Below are 20,122 nucleotides of genomic sequence, written 5' to 3' on the forward strand. Positions count from 1 at the left end.
GAAATTAAATAAAGCATACTTCTTATGACACCACAGTGGGAATGTCTCCGACTGGAGTGTCACTATGCGTTTATATATTGGAATTATTGTAGACCCTCAACAAGCAATTACTGTGTTTTAATTAGATTTTCCAACCATTTACTTAGTAAATTCATAAAAATGTAAAATAATTGGGATTTCAACCTGTAGCTGAGCCTTGGCGTAGCCCTCCACGCCTCCCTCTTGGCTTGCCACGTCCTACACAGCCCCTTTTAGGGGACTGTAAAGTGTCTCCTACAGAGCGTGCCCGTTTCCTCTCCTCAGCTGCTTTCTGTGACCAAGTAACAACTCATGTAAGGTTGATGTTGCTGATAAACTGATACCATATGACAGTGGACAAATAAAAGGAAATTCATTCACTTGAAGAACATTTTTGCTTCAAGTTTTTCCTACCATATCCAACTAATGAAGTAAAACAAGTTGAACAAGCTTTATTTAGTAAGCCTCTGCCCCCCATGTTGTAATGATGAACTGTTTTGCAAAGGCCCTATACATTGATCCAAAATCCAGTTACTCTTGGCCTGTTCAGCATTTTTTGGATAAGAGATAGTGCCACATTCAAGTAGGAAATGAATGAGATCATATGGATTAAAACACCAACCTTAGCTTCAGCTAGCATGTGTTCATGCTTCAGCTCAAGAGCCATGCGTTTCCCTTCTTTGGATGTGGGATTATTGGGGTCTGGGTTGTGTTTTGTTGCCATTGCAACACAGCCAGCCAGCCAGCCAGCCAGCCAGCCAGACAGACAGACAGCCAGCACAGATATGCAAACAAACAGCTGCTGTATGAGACAGACAGAGATAGTGAGACAGATTGTAAGATTGAGATAGATAGATGAAGAAATAGATAATGAATGATAGAAAAAGATAGAGACAATAACTATAAGAAAGCTAGGTAGATAGACAGAGAGATAGGTTGAGTTTGGCTCTTAAAAGTGCCGTTGGTTTTATGATGGTGTAGATCAGTGTATGGGTTTGTGGTGTGGGTACAGGAGCTGCAGGAGAGAACAGAAAAAGTGAATTATGTAGTGAAACTAGCTTTTTTAAATGCACATTGTGACGGTTTAACTACTTTAGACAGACTGAGTGAGTTCATGTACGTGTTTCCTGTTTCAGACGCGGAACAAGCACATGGACTATGCCCCTCCCCCCAAACATACACTCAAAGAAATGATATGTTAGATTTACTTAATCTAGTTATGTCAACCGGCTGCACGTAACAAGGCTAAGTAAATAGGAAACAGACTAGTAAACTAATATTTACTTCTTGCATTTAAGTAAATCTTACCAAAGCATCTTAATTAAATGCTACATCATACAGTTATGTTGTATTTGCTTAACACAGTTATGTTGAATTTACTTAAATTGTTGTTTTTACTTAACACAATTATGTTGTATTTACTTAAAGTTTGCACTGATTTACCTAACACAGTTAGGTTGTAATTACTTAACACAAATTAGTTCCATTTATGTTGTAGGATTGTGTTATTTGCACTTAACATCATTTAATCCAAATTGCTCTATCAATATAAGTAATTAAAATGACTCCAACTCAGTAATTTGTATTCCGCTCACTTTATTTTAAATGTTCATTTTACACTTATAACATTGCATTTTGCAAACAACCATCTGAATTGCCACAACAATTCAACAACAAAAAAACACTTAACTCCAACAGTCCATTTGTGGTAGGTGCACATATTAGAATTTTAAAGCTCTTTGCGTAAAAAACCCACGACAGCTGCTGAACTTGACAGTGATGAGAAACACGAGTGACTCAAGAAGTTAACATGTGGGCTGAAAAGCTACAATAATGACTTATTATCTGAACATTTTATAAAATGCAACTTTACTATGAAGTATGGTGTTTTTATGTCTTTCCAAACACTTCACGCATCACATAATATTGCTCAAGCACATAATGTGTTACAGTAGATCTTTGCCTCTGTTATACACATGAACATATGTCTTGAACTTTCAAAAGCAGAAATACAATTGTGAGTGTCTGTGTGTGTGGTGTGTCTCTCTGTGTGTGGTGTGTGTCTGTGTGTGTCTCTGTGTCTCTCTGTGTGTGTGTGTGTGTGTGTGTGTGTGTGTGTGTGTGTGTGTGTGTGTGTGTGTGTGTGTGTGTGTGTGGTGTGTGTGTGTGAGAGAATGTACCGAGATGGAAATGAACTGGACGTTATCTCTGTCACAGTATTTTGTCCTTGGGATTACTCTTGTAATCTGTTTTTCAGAACCTGCACCTTGGTTGACAGTCTGTTGCCATCCAACCCCATCAATACTTTTTGAATGAATTCAAATGTATGTTTCAGGTCCTTGGGGTAGCTCAGATTGAGGCTGTAAATCAGTCCAAGCAATACTGCCCATCCATTTGCCAAGTATTTCAGCTCTCGCAGCACTCCAACACCCTCGATGATGACGCCCGGGTTCTGCTCCTTCGTGTTTCACGAGATAGAGTCCCAATACCATTGGCTCCATTTGGGTTGTTGCAAATTCAACATCCTAAAGTGGGATTAGAACATAGTATTCATGATTATCAGTATGAGAACCCTGACACACATCATTTTATAATATGAAACAAATGAGCAAATCCTTTTATTGGATCCATTGTAAATAAATACATGTAGTTGTAAATGTACATGAACAATATAACCAAAGTAGCAGCAAATACTTTGAATAAAAAACAAATTCAATTATTTTTATTTAAAGAGGACATATTATGCAAATGTTCAGGTTCAAATTAGTATGGAGTGTCTCTACTTTAAAGAGTCCTCTCCTGCTGATCTTCAGGTGTATATCAGTATGTAGTGTCTCTACTTTAAAGAGTCCTCTCCTGCTGATCTTCAGGTGTATATCAGTATGTAGTGTCTCTACTTTAAAGAGTCCTCTCCTGCTGATCTTCAGGTGTATATCAGTATGTAGTGTCTCTACTTTAAAGAGTCCTCTCCTGCTGATGTTCAGGAGTATATCAGTATGTAGTGTCTCTACTTTAAAGAGTCCTCTCCTGCTGATGTTCAGGTGTATATCAGTATGTAGTGTCTCTACTTTAAAGAGTCCTCTCCTGCTGATGTTCAGGTGTATATATATATATATATATATATATCTGTGTTTGGCTATGTTTCAACTTACCAAATATTCCTTTATGAAGCTCTCGGAACTTTCATTCAAGTAGACGCAGAGCGCTTTAAGGACACAGTCCCGTCGTGTTTCAACTGTGGGATCCTGAGGGACAAACACATTTTCAAAATCTTCACACAAGAATACTGATTATGCTTGTGTGCTGATTTTTGGCAAGTCAAAGAAAGGGGGTCAGAGAGGTTAAAATATATTTATATGAGAGGGACAACAAGAGAGAGAGATAAAGAGAATATGGTGTTGCACTGCCCAAACTACACAATTTATTACAACTACATACCTTGTCCATGGCTGCCATGATCAGGCCCAAATTGCGTCCTGCTGTTCCCCCCTTCTTTTTGAAAACCTTCATCAACTGAGACGAATGGCGATCCAGTTGAGACATGAAGGTAGGCAGCAGCGGAACGGTGGTGATGCGGGTGAATTCTGCGTTTACCTGCAACACATTGTGATACAGGTTCAAATGTTTTGTTTAAAGCTAATAATATCCATCAAGTGTCATAGCAGAAAGGACAGGACATCTACTGGTGTAAACCAAACAAAGAATTTCAGCTGAGGTTCTTTTCTTATACATGTGCATCTATTAAAATAGCTCTGCACTTAATACAGGTAAAGATTCAACATGACATCTACTTAAATGTGTTTTAAGAGCATTCCATGTTTTGAAAGAGCATGGGCATTCATAGTATGTGCATGGATATGGGTGTCTCTGACCAAAATGGCCGTGTTTTAATTTATAGTGCTTCAGTAATTGGTACCTTGTAGATTGAGTCTCAGTACACTGTTTGCATCTCCACATTCAAAACCTAGAGAAAAAGAGAAATGTGTTAATGATCCAAATGTATTGTAAATAACAACTATTATTGCAGCCATTAACATAATTCAGGGTGTGAGGTGCAGGATATAGCAACCCATTACTGGATCTTAAGCAGTGGTGGAAAAAGTACTCAGATCCTGTACTAAAGTAAAAGTATAAATACTCCATTACTTGCTATAGTCCCAAATTCAAAATAATACTTAAGGTAAAGTTCCAAAGTGTTATTAGCCAAATATAATAAAGTATCAAAAGAAAAAGTACTTTGTGCAGAAAGCCTTTTGTAAAAGGGTTGCATCATAGAATAAAAATGAATGTTCTTATAATAAAAAATCTACATATATACAAGATTTTTTAATGTTGTGATTTGTTAATATAGAGCATATTTTGGAAAGAACTGAGTAAATTAGTAGTACATGTATATGAATATAAACATTATCTAAAAAGGTAACTACAAGTGTCAAATAAATGTAGTGTTGTAAAAGTACAATATTTCCCACTGAAATGTAATTGAGTAGAATTACAGAGTAGCAGAACATGGAAATACTTTTCCACGATAAATAACTGTTTAAACACAAGCAGTTGCCACGGCAGGTAAGTGGCAACTGCCACACACATTCGCTTGGCTCGGCACCCAGAGTAACACCCCTTCAGCAGCCGCAGTTGTCTCAGCAAATAGTGGCATCTGCGGCTGAAGTACCTGCCACTATTTAATCTTGCTCTCTCTCTCTGATTATTATAAAGAAACACGTTTTCGGGTGAATTACGTGTCTATTTAAGAGCTGTCTTAATGGAAGATGTGCTTGTTGAGTGTGTTCCTGTACATGCTTTAAATAATTCACACTTTGATATTCCTGGCCGACATAATTAACGTAACGACCAGGCACGGCTCCGCCTGACGCAACAGTACAGTGCACAGATGGGATTTTTATTTCTTCCAAATAAGCTTTACAATTGAACAAAAAAACCTCCCTCAGGGGTTACACTTGATGAAGTTATTTTTAATAGACTTAGAAGACCTTAACCGACTATGACCTTTTTGGCACTGGAGATGTTTGCAACCAGGCTCTCAAATCTTTAAATCAAGCACATTTTTAAAAAAAAATTAAAAAAAAAGGAGGGAAAAAACGTGTCCACTTACTTTTGGTAAGAGCTAACATTACTATTATAACCACATCAAGCTAAAATCATTAAATACATAACGATTGACTTATACAGACAAAGCTTGAAATGTCACCTCTTTTGTGACATATTCTAACACTTTTAAGTGCAAGGGAACATAATTAAAAAGTGACCGTTAAGCTAGCTGTTAGCTAGCTGTTAGCTAGGCTGCACCGCTTTTCAAATCTATCAACGTATACAGTTGGTAGCAGGGAAATCAAAAATACACATCAACTTTTGTATTTCAGGGACCGTTTGTGTTTAATATATGTTAATATTTAAGAAACTTACCATAACATCGCAGGATGGCACAGGAAAGGGAAAAAATGCGGTTCTGTCATCTCACAGTCACAGGATTCAAATGACACATGTCCCCGGTCTTACAGCGCATGTGCTGAGAAAGTACGGCAAGCACTTTGGGACAATCAGTGCGTTTTAAATAACTTTACCATTTAAATACAACACAACATGGTAATGTAATCCCAAAACTTTGAACTTTTACATAAATGCAATTAAAATCTCTTGATTTAATTGTAAAAAGTGCATTTACTTAGTAGTTTCAATATAAAAAAAGCAATTAATGCAAACAACATCCATATTTCATTTCTAAGAGTGTATGTTAAATGTCCACTCGGCAGCGTTAGTACTGTCATGTGTAAAACAAAAGCGATTAAGATAACGTATAACTCACACTTTAACACCGAAGTATGTAGCCGTAATTAAGACAAATATTTTCCACACACCACTTATGAGCTGATATAAATGTAGCTAAACTAGATTAAGCTTATGTTGAACGTGAGCTAGCTAGCTAGGCGCCCGCAAGAATAATTTCACATTAATGTTGCTTTGCTGATAATGGCGAAAGCATTTCTCAGACTTAGAACAGTTCATTATGTATGATGAACTATGCGAGAAAAGGCTTAAAAAAAAGCCCCAATTATTAAATCATGCATCAGACTTTAGTGACACAACTTACTTTGTCAGAGGATGGATAGCAATAGAGTGGCGAAGTCCCTCCCCTTCCGGTGGACCTCCATGGGACCTTATTTCGGAAAAATTATGCATTGAAGTCAATGGAGAGAGAAAGATTATCTTTCGATCCCGTTTGAATTGTGCCATGAATTACACATATGTTGTTTGTCAATTTAAAAGATAATTTTGCAAGTCAAAAAAAAAAAAATGTGTCGTAAAACTGTGAAGTAACACATTTGTTTGTGTGAAACGCTCAAAGAACTACATCTGATCTCTGGTCAACAACACACGTCACCAAGATGGCCGTCACTACTGTCTTGTCAACACAAGAGACTACCCTCACTATCACTACAATGAAACACGTCCTGAAGAATGTCATGCAAAGCTGCCTGCCTTCCTTCCTTTGATTCTCTCTGAACTGCCTGGTCGTTTTAATGTTTAATGTCAACCATTTGTGCAGATAGCATGAAGTAGAGAAGATCGCTAGCGTTAGCGTTAGCATTTCTCCCCCGGGCTTAAATTGTGTATTATAGAATGATCACACCGGTGACAGTACTATTCAAAGGGTTCACGAAATATGACTACTACTCTTACTGTTTAACATTTTGGGTTACTTAATGTTACTTCATGTTAAGGCTAATAAAAATGACAAGGCTGTAATGCTAACTAACGTGCTAGCTACTAGCTAGGTAGCTAACTTGATCCACACACTCCTCTTTCATCAGACGGGAAGCGAAAGAACGAGCAAGACCCATTGCTGGTATAATAACAACCTGGTACTAAGCACACAGGCACAAAGTTATCTTATCTTAGCCAGCGCCATATAGATAGATTCTATCTATATGGCGCTGATCGTATATATACGGTATTATACGTGTATCGTAGTGTCTCAATTGTGACATCACTTACGCGACTCTGGGATTTGTAGTCTTTCTAGTTTCGTATTTTTCAAAGTCTTATATTTCAACAGTTTTAAGACAAACTGTGACTTTTTTGACATGGAAATGATTTTTTAAGATTGACAAACATCATATGTGTAATTCATGGCACAATTCAAACGGGATCGAAAGATAAGTTTTCTCTCCCCATTGACTTCAATGCATAATTTTTCCGAAATAAGGTCCCATACCCCGGAAGTAAGTGGGAGGGACTTCGCCACTCTATGCCGGACCGGTGGTGGTGCTCTGAATTATGTCATTTCCTGTACCGATTATACAATAAAATATTAATACATTTCCTATATTTTGACACAATAACTATTTAATAACCTAAGTAGCCTACAGACAAAAACAAAAAAGTATATATTGCCTTATAAAATGCAGAAAAGTGTAAACACCAAGCATGATAATAATAAAATAAAAGACTAATGATATCTTAAACCTTAATAAATAAAATGGAAAATTAACCGACAACAAGAATTTAACATAAATAAAACAAGGATTAAAACAAGGATAAGTTTGACTCAATGTTGTGTAAAGTACCCGTTATGGTTAAAAAAAATAAACATTAGAAAATAATACAGCTTCCGGCTTCCCGAGACACGAAGAGGAGACACGAACAATTCTTCCACTTAAAATGCATTACTTTGAAAATCGTGCTTTCTGACACGAAAGAAACGTGTGCATAAACACCATATCCCTACGTGCATTGCGGCTAAAACATCCAATCACCGCTGAGGATTATTGAAAAGTCCTAAATCTGTTTCTGGTATTGTTTCGGACTTTATTTTGAAATTCAGTTCCTGACAGACGTAAAAAAAGCCCGAGATTATCGAATTAAACCAATAAATAAAAACAAGGATAATTGTGTGTTATTGTTGAGTAAATAACAGTGTGTTATTTTAAAAAAAATAACAAATTAGAAGGAAAAAAAGATTTTAAAAATACAGATTTCAGTATCCTGAGGCTCTGAGCCCCATTTTATTTCCTCACAGACGGCAACAAAAGTCCGAAATGATACGATTTTAAATAAAAGCAATAATCGTGGCTTGATATTGAGTAAGAACATGTTTTTATGAACCACACAGCTTCCGGTCTTCCACGACCAGACCGAGAAAAAGACGTGTTGACTTTATTTTGAAATTCAGTTCCTGACAGACGTCAAAATAGCCCGAGATTATCGAATTAAACCAATAAATAAAAACAAGGATAATTGTGTGTTATTGTTGAGTAAATAACAGTGTGTTATTTTGAAAAGAATAACAAATTAGAAGGAAAAAAAGATTTAAAAAATACAGATTTCAGTATCCTGAGGCTCTGAGCCCCATTTCTTTTCCTCACAGACGGCAACAAAAGTCCGAAATGATACGATTTTAAATAAAAGCAATAATCGTGGCTTGATATTGAGTAAGAACATGTTTTTATGAACCACACAGCTTCCGGTCTTCCACGACCAGACCGAGAAAAAGACGTGTTGCAGGCACGAAACACATTACCAATAGAAATACATTGCTTTTAAAATCGTTCTGTGTGACACGAAAATAAGGGGATAATCGTGGTGGTGCACACGACATAGATTAAATAACGTGACTATAACACGAAATGCCGTGAGACTGGGTTGATATATCAGTGACGTGCGGTGAGGTTCATGGCTGGTGAGGCACTGACTCACTGAGTCAGATTTACAAATATTATATTTTGACCTTAATCGAAATATTCGGTTATTTTCAAAAGCTTTTTTAGTCTGATGCTTCGATTCATTTTAAACAGACCGTTGGATACCCAAAATCTAAATATTGGATTGTTCTTTCTTAGTAAGATCCCATTTTCATTACAAATGTGGTCTTACCTTGACTTGAAGATGAAGTCCATGCTATCCTTCTGGACAACAATCTCTATTACTTTTTTGTAAAAGTCCTCCTTATCTTCCTGTAGTTTCAAAAGTCTAGTTTGTTGTTATGTCTACCGTCTCTGCGTAGAATCACAGTAGCAACAAGAACCTGTGGGCTCACGTGCGCCCCCTTCAGTGCGGCAGAGGTTATGGCTGCCTCCCCTGGTGCATTTTCATTGCCGTTGAGACCAGGGTGCCTAAATATCATATATACGTGAAATAAGTTATTTAGAGACTATGGATGGCGAGGATAAATGTAATAAAGGGATCTACATACATTACATTGGTGACCTACAGTGAGATGGTAACAGGCATGCGCTTAGGGCCCGCTTTCCAGACAGTTTCTGTGGGGTGACGCATTCTGAGGTGAGGCAGATCTCATCTGTGCCTCACCTACCCCACAGTAACTGGCTTGAGCGCGCTCACAAAATAAGTGCCCGCGCTAAATTAGTGCCCGTGCTCCAGCAAGTTACTGTGGGCTTACGAGAGGCAGAGCACGTCCCTGCCTCACTTGTCATCGCTCCCGTAGCGGAGCTCGGCAAAATTGCTGATTTTGACTATAAAAAGCGATTAGAATCATACATAAATCACACTTACAACACAGATCATTGGAGACATTTATTATTATTACTATTTCGTTTTTCTTTAGTTGTTTTTCCGTTACATTGGAGTATGACAGGTGAGGCTCTGCCTCCCCTGCCTCCACTGACTGCACGTCGCTGATATATATATATATATCATTAAGGTGGGTTTGCTGCTGAGACTATCCCTACACCTGGGACAGTTTATTTTATATTGTTATTACCAGTGGCGGCTGGTGGAAAATATTTTAGGTGGGGCTGTGGAAATGGTGATTAAACAATACTAGGGGGCATTTTTTTGAGAAAAGACCCCCTAAATTATGACTTCTGGTGATGTTAGAGGGGGGGGGGGGGGGGGGGGGGGGGAAGGACAATTTGAGGCTTAAAAATATGAGAAGACTGATCAATACCTCCATAACTTCAGTGTGGTTAGCTATGAATCTTCCAAAACTTCCAAACACCTTGTCCTGGACATAGTTTCTACAGCATAAACTGTGCTAACAAGCTGAGATTCCACATATTCTAGAAATATAAGTATCATCACTGAGCGATCAGAACTCGAGACAGGGGAAGCAAATACAGACATCACACGACGTAGCTTTAGGTAGCAAAACACGGAGATATGCTCACCTTTTGCAGAATAACAATTCTGATCAAAAACGAGAAAAACGCAGCTGAAGGTTAATCCATAGGTTAATCCAATGTGTCTGTCACTTTGAAAAATGATTGATGATCCATAATTCAATTTTTATGTCAAAAACTGAGTTTTCATTAGCTGCTAATGGTAGCTTCCAGAGTGTATGACAGCTTCCTGTTTTGTCTCCTTGGATACGAGTCCAAACAACTCACAGACTGCACCGGGCGCTCACGTAGGAGCCCTGTGACCATCAGATTTGACGACGCTGATTGGCTGAAATTATGTTTCGGCGGCATAGTTTAAAGATAGCAACAGTTGGCTTCTGCTGCACTTGCTGCACTCTCGTCTGGGCGCTGTGCATAGCGCCCAGACGAGAGGGAGTAATGATACACGGGCAAGGCCAGACAGGAAACATGTGATTTATCAGTAATTTTAGACATCGTAACACAATTTTAAACGAGATTTTATTGTAGATTATACATTTTACTGATACCAATTATATAATATTTACCTTGTTTATTAAAAATAAAAATAAAAATAAAAAATATATTTTTTAAATATATATATTTTTATTTATTTTTTATTTATTTATTTTTATGTGGGAAGAGGGGGGGCGGCGCCCCTAGCGCCCCTATGGGCCGGCCGCCACTGGTTATTACTGTTATTATATAGTACAACTGACACTTTATTTTATATTGACAATGTTTACTGACATGTACAACTGACACTTTAGTTACATTTAAAATATTTCTATTTAATGTTATGTCTTGAGAGTGCAATAAAGAAAACCGACATGGCGATTAAACAGATCCTGTATCTTGCTTATCGTCATCAGCCATCCTACGGTGAAACATGGCAATCATGTGTGCTTTCCGTCGGCCAATCCTTTTCCTAAAGCTTTTGAACTGCCTTTGATGCTGAAGAAACTTTGCGATTATAGCATTCGACGTGTGGCGGCTCCGGATTTGTGTCGGACGCCTAATAGGCTCAGGCTCAGGCTCTGGCTCAGGCCGCATTAACGAAGTTACAAAGCTGTATAACATGAGCACAAACAGCACAACTTCAGTCGACTCCATCTCCATCATGTCTGAGGTCGGAAGGTAAACAACAGACAGTATACGCGGGAAGTTTTTCTTCTTCTTCTCTTGTTTTGTAGCGGATTGCAAACAACTTTAAGGTGCATACCGCCACCTACTGTACTCGCCGTGAAGTGGTTTGTGGCCTGCCAGTAACAATAGTATGAAGCTGCAGCGTCGGAGGCTGCACTCTCAGGACCGCACTCTCAGGACCGCACTCACAGGACCCTAGTTGTTTTGCAACATCGCCACCTAGCGGATTGGATGACCGCAAAAGTAGACATTGTAATGCTTGTTATTAACCATCTAAAAATGCATGAATATTGCAAAAGTAGACATTTACATGCATGAAAATATGTTTTTATTATTATTATTATATTTATTATTGTTTATTTTATTTATTTTTTACAACAACAATTTGTTGTTAATATGTTTTTGTTTTTTAATAACAAATGTATTTTGTATGTCAGATGTAAAAAGATAGTCTTTTATATTTGTCTTATCAAATTTGACATACAACGTAAATATATATATATTGTAGTAATAATGATATAATCTATTTATAATTGTAAATGTATATTGTATGTAGACATACATTTATTATATATATTTTTTTATTGTATTACACGTTCTAAATAAATCAAATCAAATGTGTCTTTGAAGAGGTGCTAGATTACTGAAAAACAACTGTTAGTGTGTTTATGCACCAGGCTGCAAAAGATAAACATGCAATTTGACTGAGAGGCATTTCAGTGCAGAATACATTTATTGGGCATAATTTCCACACTGTGGATTCTTCAATCTGCTGTTGACCACCTTCTCCTGAGAGATATCCATTCTGGCACTCTGTCGTGGCACTCTGAACACTGGCTGAAGGGTTCCCTCGAGCAAGCTTCTGGCCTCCAGAGTCCAGAAGGCAAACCTTTGGCCATGCCTTTGAAACAATAAGAACAAGATGTAATCTAAAGTATTGCATAGGGAAAGGCTAAGGCATTGGTGCACAATTGATATGCATTAATAATCTCAACAGATATTGCCATCCAGAGTCTTACAGCTCTTGTTACTGATGGTCAACTGGTTAACTTAATATAACTAACAGATGTTCTATTGACATGCTACTGAGTTTGTTGAGAGATTGTAGATAATCTACAAGTGACCCTCAAAATAAAGTGTTACTGAAATTAAAACACACATATTGTTAAGGGCTTTCATACCCTTGTATTTCAAAACGCTCCATGATGAGAATAATAATAACTGACTAAAACACCTCATGCAATATTGCAAAACATGTCAAAATTATGAGACTGTCTGATAAACAGTAAACAGGCAGTCAGCACAGTTAAGATTATTTACAATGAATTCAAATAGTAATACAATGACTATTAAAGAAGCATTTACACTGAAGACAGAACTTAGGCTACTGCTGATTTAATGTAGCGGACAGACAGATCATATTGACATGCTTTTGTCATCCTTTGAAGTTTAATTAATTAGCTGACTATAATTAATGATCATAGTTGGGAAGTTTACTTTTTTTAAATGTAGTAGATTACAGATGACTAATTACCCTGTTAAAAATGTAATAAGTAATGTAACTGACTATGTAACTATTTGTATTGATATTCTAATGTTAATTATGGTTATTTTACGTTTTTTGTGAGTCACTTTGGATAAAAGCCTCTGCTAAATAACATAACCATAACATACGGTTTCATTAAACAAATAAACAAAAAGGCTAACAGTTGGTTTTGCAGCGAGTCATCATAGGCTAACAGATGACATTTAGCACGTGTTGCTTGTATTGCTGTCACTCTTACTGTAATTAGTGATTAAATCAACAAGTTGGGCTTGTCAAAATCACGCTACAGTTTCATTAAACAAATAATCAAATATGCTAACGAAACTAATGCTTTTGCTAATAATGCTTTTGCCGAAAGCTATAGCTAACGAATAATTGTTTTTAGTGCCTTTAATACTGTTAGAAGCTATCATAAGCTAACAGATGTTTGTTTGTATTGCCTTAAGACTATTATAGTTAATGTTAGCTAATCACACTTCATTTCAAGACACCGGAATTGTTATTAATGTTAAACAAATAAAACTTTAAAAGCACTTCAGATTACTCACACTCTCTGCGTTGTCGTTCATATTCAGGTCTCCTGCTCGCTAGGTGGCAGTGTCACGAAAAACTAGGGTCCTGTGAGTGTGGTCCTGCGAGTGCGGTCCTGAGAGTGCAGTCTCCGACGCTGCAGCTTCATGCTACTCACCAGTAAAGCCAAAGCAGAAGAAGAAGTGACGTCAGCGGCTCATTTGCGTAATCTTCCCTCAGGGAAAAGTACTCCGGTGTGAACGCGATCTGTACTAAGTGCCCTGGGGTTAAAAGCGCCGGGGCTCTTAGTGCCGGAACTAAGTACAGGAAAGTACTTGGTGTGAACGCGGCTATTAAGTAATGTAGCCGAGACTCAAGGAGGACACTAATCAATAACCGGCCAATTTAAGGTCTGGACTATATCGTGCCGTATTAAAGGCCAGTATAACATGATCAGGATGACCTCAGAGGACAAAACAGAACAATTGAAAATGATTGCAAGCTTGTTTTGACATGCATAGTTTGATGCAGGAACTACAGCTGCTGGTTAATCAGGTTTATGTCTTCTGCAACACAAACTTCCTTCTATTCAAGGAAGTGTCAGGACCTCGACACAAACTGATGAACCCAAATGCACGATCTAGAGACAAAGTCTTGAATATATAAAAAAAGTATATTTATTTTCACAGTTCAGGAAATCCCTCTTAACAGAGTAGGTGGTGGAAATAACAAAAGGCTCTCACAAGGAGGAAAAAACTAGGCATAACAAAAAGAGGACTTTATAAAAACTTAAGCCAACAAAATAACAAAACCTGACATGAGTGAAAAGCGATCCTTTCTGAGCTGAGGCTTGGCACAACTATTCGGGGAAACAAACTAGACGAACTGACACAGGACAGGAGAGAGACAGGACTATTTAAACATGAGGTGAGTGGGAACAGGTGGAAACAATCAGGGGCGGGGCAGACACTGATAATGGCGGGAAAAACACACAGGGGGAAGAAGAAAACAGGGCCTGAAAAGAAAGACAAGAGGTAAGTACAAAATAAAACAGGAAATGACAGACAAAATACATAAACATAACTAACACATTTGCCGAGACACAACGGGAAGGATTCTGCAGGTTTGGCACCCGCATTCTTGGCAGTCTGACACACTAGAGAGACTCCAGAGGGCAACAGAGCAATAAAAGCCATCTCTGAGTTCCCATCACATTGCTGACATTATTTTAAACAAATATTTTACATGGATTGCATCAACTGTTCAATGATCGTATTTGACTTACTTGTGTGTGGAGCTGTTGCAGTTGGCCTGTTTTTTATTAAATTACATTACACTTGATCAGGGCCGTCCCTCCCTACAGGCCGATCATGCAGGCTGCATGGGGCCTCACATTGCGCAGTGGGCCTCGCGCAGGGGGACTCGGCTTATGAGCTCGGCTTGTGCGCAGTTCTCAGCGCTGACACGCGAGAGTGAGAGGTGACAAAGGGCACGTCTGTAACCCGACACCGTTGCAATGAATTGACATCTGATCAATCACGGCTTTGATACGGCCACTAGTGCAGGTGAAGAGATGTCGGCGAAATTTAGCATTTACCTCACTGTATAAAAAAGTAACTGTTGATAATAATAATAAACAAGAATTATATTTGCAGAGTACTTTGTTTCCAAAACATTTTTTTTCACTCCTGTTGTTTGGGGTGGGGGGGGGGCCTCATCTCACAATGTCGCTTGGGGCCCCAAGTTGGGCAGGGACAGTCCTGCACTTGATCTTTCTTTCCAAAGTTGTGCAAAAACAGCAGCTGAGGTTACTCGGATACTGAGTGTCTGTTTGTCTGTGTCCATCGTCCCTCGCACAATGTCTCCCTCACTGCAATGAGTAACAATGTAACTCTCCACCTCACCAGCAGGGGGCCCCAATGCAGAGACAGTGACTCCCTGCTGACCTGGTGGTCTGCACAGGAGGCCTTTGTGGAAGCAATATAAAGGTTTCACTATAACTGCATTTTAAAGTCAGACTTGTAGTGCCGAGGGGAAGGGAGACGGAGGCGGTGCATCGGAGGTGCAAATCTCTCTTTATTGGGGAGCAGAAATCGACATGCTGTCGGGTCGAAGGCACAGGAGACAAGAGAAAGTGAAAGGGACACACACACTGTAGGTACCCCGGAGGTACCGTCAACATATATGTCCGGGCGGAAACAATACCCCCAACCTGTAGTTCCATGCGTGAATTATGTACCCTAGTTAAATAGTGGTCACTACAGACTGACAGTTAAAATAGTTGTGGTTAAAGACAATTCACATTTAATCATGTTATGCACCTGATTTTTCTAAAAAGATATAACATACTACTTTATAAAACACTGACAGCATACTTCATCTTAAAGGTGGCTTGGCGTCTACGCTTCACTTTTAGTTTAAGTAATGACCATAGTACCCCTCAAAAAGGGCCACCAAAATGTTGTTGTTCTACTCTAAGCAAGTCTGGTTATTAACAATTATTAATGATAATTAATATAAATAAAACTGCTAGAATTTATAAAATCAGTTTACTAGACTGTAAATGAGGATATCTGATTACTACCTGTTACGGCCCGTCCACACAGCAGCGTTAAAAAATCTTGGAACGCTTCTGCCCATTCACTTTTAATGGGGTGACGTCACTTTGCCTCACTTTTCGCCGAACTGCATTGTGGGCAGCAGAGCGGAGATTTTCAGGATTTTCAGGATTCAAAGTTGAGCAATGTTCAACTTTTGAAGCTGAGGTGGAAGCGTCAGCCAATCAAATCCTGTGTATGCAAATCTGACAGTTCAAGCGCGAGCCAATCAAACCGCGTGTATGCTGGGAGAGACATACCGCAGGTCATTTCCTCTAGAGATGGCAAATCCGGATCCTTTTACGGACTCAGGGTCTTCTGAGTCAGTCATTGAAGAGATCCGGATCATACGAGTCATTTGAGTCATATGAGTCAGCATCACCAAGACCGTAGAAATCCTATCGGTGAAACCGAAAAGTTGTTGCATTTCACGAGCATATTATTATTCCATATATTTTGAATATATATATATATTTGTTTATATATATATATATAATATCTGCATGTATATTTTCTATTTCGACATGTATATTTTATTTTTTATTTTATTTTTATTTCTATTCTTGTATATTTTGTAGTTTTGTTTTATTGTAAAATGCCTTTTATGCTGCTGTAACAACAACAATTTCCCAATTTGGGATCAATAAAGTACTATCTATCTATCTATCTATCTATTAAACTGACGTTATATTAACCTCCGCTACACAGTGTATTTTGCTTTAATAAAAAAAAAGGGTTATTTTGCGATTTGGCAAATCTGAGTCTGCTGTGCTGTGTGTTGCACAGTGAGTCAGGATTTGCGAATCTGAGTCTGCTGTTGACTCGTGCATGACGACGAGTCTGCTGGATCTCTGGATCTGCTGCTATATGGTTATGGCTCCGAGTCCGCACGAGTCTGCTCTGCTGTGTGTTGCACAGTGAGTCAGGATTTGCGAATCTGAGTCTGCTGTTGACTCGTGCATGACGACGAGTCTGCTGGATCTCTGGATCTGCTGCTATATGGTTACGGCTCCGAGTCCGCACGAGTCTGCTCTGCTGTGTGTTGCACAGCGAGTCAGGATTTGCGAATCTGCGAATCTGCGAGTCTGCTGTTGACTCGTGCATAATATAGCGCGGGAGCCAGGTGCTGGAGGAGGGGCTATGCTCGTGCACATGACGAGTATGGATCTCTGGATCTGCTATGCTATTACGGTTAGGAGCCGTCGGCTCCTCTGAGTCCCCACGAGTCTGCAGGAAGTTTCACTGATCCGCGTCCCCTCCCCTGAGCCAAACGATAACTTCTGGCAGGCAGCTATCCTGTATACTTGCTAAAGGGTAGGCAGATGGACTGGGGTACGTTGTAATGTGATTTTACATGTTATAAAGAGAGTAGCGAGTGACGCAATTTATAGTTTTAATTTGTACGTCACACCAAGTGTGGGACTCAAGGACTCGGGTTAATGGAGAGGGGAGACTCGTCACGACCAGCTCATTTCTAGGATCCGGGTTAATGATCCGGATGAATCAGGACTCGCCCATCTCTAATTTCCTCATATTCCAAAAAATGGAGGAGAAATTAGCGGTAGGGAATCACCCGGTGCTTTATGACCAGTCCCTATTTACCTACCGGGATATAAACCGGAGGAGCCAGGCATGGAGGGAGGTGGCAGAGACAGTGGTAGGTTTTCGCCTGTTTGGGGAGTTTATATCCAGTTTACTTCGGGCTTTTTTGCTTCGTATGTCGGGGGCGGGAGATTCATGTGATTGGTTGTTGGTGCCTTGCTCGCAAAAAATCCCCAAGCTTCAGATACGCCCACCTCCAAGATTTTTTTAACGCTGCTGTGTGGACGGGCCGTTACTGTTAACAGGAAGACTTTGGGTCCTTCTCAGGTCGACTATTTTCATTTCCTCGGTCCTCGGTCCTCGGTATCACCGGAAGTTGATTTGTCTGCGCCATCTTGAGTAGCGTCCCATGGCTCTTATTTCTGCCGGAGGACCGAGGATCGAGGAGCGAGGAGCGATAATGGAGGAGCGATAACCGAGGAACCACCAGACCATCCTCCGGTGAAATCCTCAGATACTCTCCCCGCCCCCTTACTGTGTATCGCTCACTGATTGGACGATGCAGTGCATGCACTGATCTGATGCTTCTTGACATGAGAGCAGTTTCCCAGCGGAGTGAAGAAAACACATGAAACTCACGGGACTCACTCCTCAGTTTATGCTGTGTTTTGTTTCAATGAATGCATCATTCAGTTACAAATATGTGATATATCTGAACAACAAAGTGGTCAAAAATTATTTTATTCATTTATTGGAAACATTTTCATGATCGCTTTTTCGTTTTACATTTTCATTTATTGTCATTTCCATTCAGTCAGTCATTAAGTGCTATTTAAAATGTTAATTTGCTACATATCCACACAAACAAAGTGTGCAATCCAATGAATGTTAATCTAACTGGGTTTTGATAGATAACATATCTCTTTTTCTTCTCTGAATTATTTTATTTCTATTGTGCACTCTAATCAATATTAATCCAACTATTGTTCGTTTATACATTTTAAGAATGGCGTTTATCTTTTTTGAGAATGAGTTCTTATTTTATTTAATGTATTAAACAACAGATGATACAAATGTTTGTGTCAGTAAATGTGTACTAACAGAGGCGGGGGTGTTTGTGAAAATAACGGGGACAGAGCTGCTGTCAGACGATCAGCTGTGCAGCGTCATCACAAACGGACGTCGCTTCACGTGACGCTCCGGAGGAAAGGACGTCCCATTGCTCTTAAAACTCATTTCCCTGCTTCTCGTGGTTTCCTTGCGTCTCTCCATGCTTCCCTGGTGGGAGGGACTAAACCATAGACTGTATATATAAATGGACATAGGGTCCGTGACGTCACCCATAGGATTCTGCAGAGTTGCCAAGAAGCCCTTATGCTGCGTTCACACCGGACGCGATGCGATGTTTGGGGGCGGCGCGATTACATGTAAAGTCAATGCAGAGACGCGACAGACGCGAATTCGCTCCGACGGCGCGCATGAAGCAGTGGATGCGGCGCGAATCACGCGATTGAGGCGATTGAACGGTGCCGCGTTAAACGCGAGAGTTCAATTTTTTAAACTCGAGCGTTCTCGCGGAAGCCAATCAGTGGTGAGGATCTCAGCCGCCGTCACTGACGTTCAACCACACAACATCAGCCGTTAGCTGTTAGCAGTTAGCACACAGAGCTCACAGCTCCTCATATATGTTCAGAAACTGGACAAAAGTTAAACAAGTACAAACCACAGACTGTCTGTGTCATGGCGAATACAGTCGCTGCTTTATTTATGTCTGTAGGCCGTTGTTATGAGTGTGGAATGAGCATATACAACGTTAGCTTAGCCTGGTCGACCCGATCTTCATTCAGAAAACAAGCATTTTAAAAGGTGTTTTGCCTGCCGTCTTGTCTGCAGACTTGTCAAAGCATTAATTCATGGTTGTTACTAACCGGTATCAGTATGTTGTTACTTCGGCATCATTTAGAAACGTGTATTACAATTTAATCACGGTAAAATATGTTCATTTGTTGTAGTTGTAGCTCCCGAGCCAGCGCGTCTTGTTTGAATGATGCGAGTAAACACAGCTGGCAGCCGCGGTGAAACTCCAGCGTTTAGAGCGATGCGATAGGAGCGAATAGAGCGAAGCGAATAGTCGCATCGCGTCCGGTGTGAACGCAGCATTAGTAGGCGGAGTCGGCCACTAACGGCTCGACAGTGACGTCAGAGTCTAACTCCCACCTGCTCCAAATAAGGGCAAAGAGGCGGAGCCGAGGCGGGACCTGCTGCCTCCGAGCTGGAAGTAACAGAGCTAGCTCAAGCTACCAAGCTAAGCTAACATGCTCCCCATCTGCACACTGCCGTCACATTTTACGTTTCTAAGGTAAGCGGATATGAAACTATTCAGCAAAACTATAAATAATAATCTAAGTTATTGAGTTTTTAGCATAATACTTCAGAATCTTAAAATCCCTTAACGTTTGTATGCAATGTGCTAAACGCAACACTGGAATCAAACAAATATTAATATGTTTGCATGACATTATTTATATTTTGCTATCACTTAATTATACGTTTAATACATTTAAGTCAAGCTAAGGTACATATGATGGTAGCTAGTAAGTGCTCTTACCTGTGAGGCCTCCTCCAAACAGCATTATAACCAGACTGTA

The 20,122-nt window shown here is 39.5% G+C and overlaps 1 long non-coding RNA gene across 2 annotated transcripts; it reads right to left on the reverse strand.

The window, feature by feature from the left end:
• Positions 1–3,166: 3,166 nt before the first annotated feature.
• Positions 3,167–5,654, reverse strand: LOC117487895. 2 transcript variants are annotated; one of them, XR_004556456.1, is made up of 4 exons: positions 5,443–5,654; positions 3,935–3,982; positions 3,457–3,612; positions 3,167–3,263 (listed from the first exon to the last, which is right to left on the reverse strand). It is a non-coding gene; the product is annotated as an uncharacterized LOC117487895 (long non-coding RNA). The 2 variants fall into 2 exon arrangements; XR_004556455.1 differs by lacking the exon at positions 5,443–5,654 and having other exon boundaries at positions 3,935–4,159.
• Between the last annotated feature and the right edge of the window lie 14,468 nt (positions 5,655–20,122).

Source organism: Trematomus bernacchii, unplaced genomic scaffold (genome assembly GCF_902827165.1).
Source record: "Trematomus bernacchii unplaced genomic scaffold, fTreBer1.1, whole genome shotgun sequence".
Taxonomy (NCBI): Eukaryota; Metazoa; Chordata; class Actinopteri; order Perciformes; family Nototheniidae; genus Trematomus; species Trematomus bernacchii.